We start from the raw sequence: 3245 nt of genomic DNA on the forward strand, positions 1-3245 counted from the left end.
TGATCTGTACCATGAAAAGCAGGGACCTGGTACGAAGCCGCATGGAACCCCACTCGAAACAGCCTTCCAGTCACAAAAGCACCCGTCGACCACAACCGCTTGCTTCCTGCTGCTCAGCCAATTTTGGATTCAACTTGCCAATGTCCCTTGGATCCAATGGGCTTTTACATTTTTGACAAATCTGCCCTGTAGGACTTTGTCAAAAGCCTCGCTAAAATCCATGTTGACTACATCAATCGCGATACCCTCATCGATCCTCCTTGATACCTCCTCAAATAATTCAATTCAAACGACCATCCCTTAACAAATCCACGCTGACTGTCCTTGATTAATCCGTGCCTTTCTAAATGACGATTCATACTTCCCATCGAGTTTAGGCCGACTGGCCTGTATTTACTCGATCTATCCCTTTACCCCTTTTTCAGCAATGGTAGAACGTTAGCAATCCTCAAATCCTCCTGCACGACACCTTTTGCCAGGGTGGATTGGAAAATGATGGTTTGAGCCTCCGCTATTTCCTTCATTGCTTCTGTTAACAACCTGGGATCTATTTCATCTGGGCTTGGAGATTCAGGTCGAGCAATTTGAGGACTTCTTTTTCCTCTTTGCAAACGTTTGTCCCGCAGGTCAAGATCACAAGTCTTGATCCAAATTAGGATGTCTTCCGGCTTTGAACCTCAAATCGTGAATTATACCCCGATCCCAACGAGCCCAGAAACAAGAACGTGTCCTCAAATTAACGTGTTACAGACACATTCTCTGAGAGGTCTGTCTGTGGAATAAAAGGGCGTTTTTGAACAGTCATTCTGTTATCCGTTTCCTCCTGAAACCTGAACAAAAACGAACACCACATTGTTATTTTGTCGCTTTACTCCATAAATTAGGTAAAATAATGAACTGCACAAGGCACGACTGGGAGTTGAACCCAGGATCTTCTGTTTACTAGACAGATGCTTTAACCAACTAAGCCACAGCGCCAATTGATGACATGGTGCCCCCACCTCCTCACTAATATCTATCAGCGACACTTCACTGTTGGGGGTTCAGGCCGTTTTGTCTCTGTCCATTTCGCTTGTCCGTTCACCTGTGCATTCCGACACTGACTGCATTTCTCGCTGAGTTTATCTTTGTGTACCCTTCAGTGAGTTGATACACGGATGATTATGTGTGATTGTATTTGTGACATGAAATAAATCAGGGCTTCAGACAATTCTCGCTCTGACATTGGAGAACTATTGAGCCGAACTTTACAGCGAAGTGTTGTTTATTGTCGTGCTGAAACTAAAAAAATCGCAAGAGGAGCAAAAAGGGAAAAGGAGAAAAACTTATGAGGGAAAATGAGGACAACTCTCAAGATTTTTACGAGTATATTCAGAGAAAGAAGGGAGGCTTAGAGTAATGTGGGCCGCTTAAAGACAGATGGAGGTGATATTGTAATTGAAAATCAGGAAATGGCAGAGTTGCTAAATTTTTACTTTGCATCGGTCGTCACAGAAATGGATGAGGCTAACATACCAGAGACACGAGGAAAACTGTTAATAAATCAAGGGGATTCAGTACAAGTAAAATAATGGCAATGGAGAAAATGAGGAGGCGGAAGAAAGATAAATCTCCAGGAGCTGATGGTTTCCACCCCAGGGGATTAAAAGGAACAGGTGAGGAAATTGTACATACTTTAGTCATGATCGATCAAAACTCTCTTGATTTAGGAATTGTTATTTAACGAATCGCATCTTGATTGGAGGCTTCTGTTTGAGAAAGATCTCGAAGTGATAATTGAGAGACCGAAAATGAAGCTGTTTGGCAGGAGCGCTGATGCTGTCGGTTGTTCGCTGCTCTCGTGTTGCACAATTGTTAAGCGTGCGTTACTTATTTATAGCTGTATGGGCTCCAGAAATGACCAGGTTGTGAGTTCGAGCGTCTTCTAAAACAATCAAACCTTTTACTCCGAACATTTTGATCGGAGTTCAAGGTACAAATGGTATCTTCCATAACGCATCTTGTTAACAACCAGTCGTTTTTACAATACGCTCTTGTGGGACAAACGTATGGAGGTCAACAATCGACTTCGTAGTTTTCCCATGTGGGCATTTGGGTTCCTCTGGCCTACCGTCTTTCAATAGCAGGTGCCAGTTTACTTGTTCACAGGGGGAGAGGGGGCTTTTTGCGGCAGCTCATATGGCAAAGGGGCCGGTACAAGATCTTTAAATCTGAAGAACCAAACAAACAATTATTTTCTTTAAGCCGATTTTCATCGGTTGGAAGTTTCTTGTTGGGAAAATTTGGAAGAGAAATATGCTGCCTGATGTCACTGTGTCACGGGTGAAATTATTCAGCTTACAGATGTTAATACGCTGAAAGGTCGAGAGGCCTTTTCCAACTCCCGTGTGAGACAAGTTCAGCTTTTGAGCCGCTGGGTAAAGTGTTATTTTAATTGCTGCTAACGAATGACAAGACATTTGGCACAAACAAGAAGAATTGTAAACTCACGAGTTCACTGTCCATGTTTCTTACATCTTGTTCAACAGGAACAAGGATTCTCCTCAACACGTTGCTGAGAATTTTATCAAACGGACCTTACCCTCGTTCGACGGCTGCAGGGATAATTCAGAGATCTCCCATGAATGTGTACGATGGGAGCTTATGTAGTATCGAGCCTGAGTAGCTCAGTCGGTAGAGTATCAGACTTTCAAAGTGGGCAGTGAGCTGAAGGTCCAGTGTTTAACTCCCTGTCTAGGCTCCAAATTTCGGAACAGCTGGCAAGCTGTGTCTTTGCAGCGGGACCTGCGATGTGTTGTCAAAGTTTCGATCGTATCTTGTTTCCCAGGGATGGGCAGTAATGCGCTGTCTGAGGCGGTTCCCGATCAGGAATTCAACTTTACTGTATTAGTTCACTGTATTAATTTCGCAAAACTCATTCAACTCTGTAAAAAAGACGAATACTTGTTCAAATCGCCATTGATCAACCAGTAACTTTCTGTTTCCGGCTGAAAGTAATGCTGACTTTTTTATGCGTTAATTCACCTGGCCGAATTTAGGGCGTTCAGAGGGGAAGTGAAAAAGGAAATGAGAGGCAAAGAGAAATATGACTATCGACTGACGGCCAACATAAAAGGGAATCCAAAAGACTTCGACAGGCATGCAAACTGGAAACGGGTAGTAAGGGGAGGGGTGAGGCCGATTAGGCACGATAAAGGAGATCTACTCATGGAGGCAGAGGGGATGGCCGAAGTAACAAATGAGTA

The 3245-nt window shown here is 43.6% G+C and overlaps 1 non-coding gene across 1 annotated transcript; it reads right to left on the reverse strand.

Moving 5' to 3' along the window:
- Positions 1 to 904: 904 nt before the first annotated feature.
- On the reverse strand, positions 905 to 978 carry trnat-agu (transfer RNA threonine (anticodon AGU)). Its single transcript has one exon. It is a non-coding gene; the product is annotated as a tRNA-Thr (tRNA).
- Between the last annotated feature and the right edge of the window lie 2267 nt (positions 979 to 3245).

This window comes from Heptranchias perlo, chromosome 20 (genome assembly GCF_035084215.1).
Source record: "Heptranchias perlo isolate sHepPer1 chromosome 20, sHepPer1.hap1, whole genome shotgun sequence".
In the NCBI taxonomy this organism is placed as follows: Eukaryota; Metazoa; Chordata; class Chondrichthyes; order Hexanchiformes; family Hexanchidae; genus Heptranchias; species Heptranchias perlo.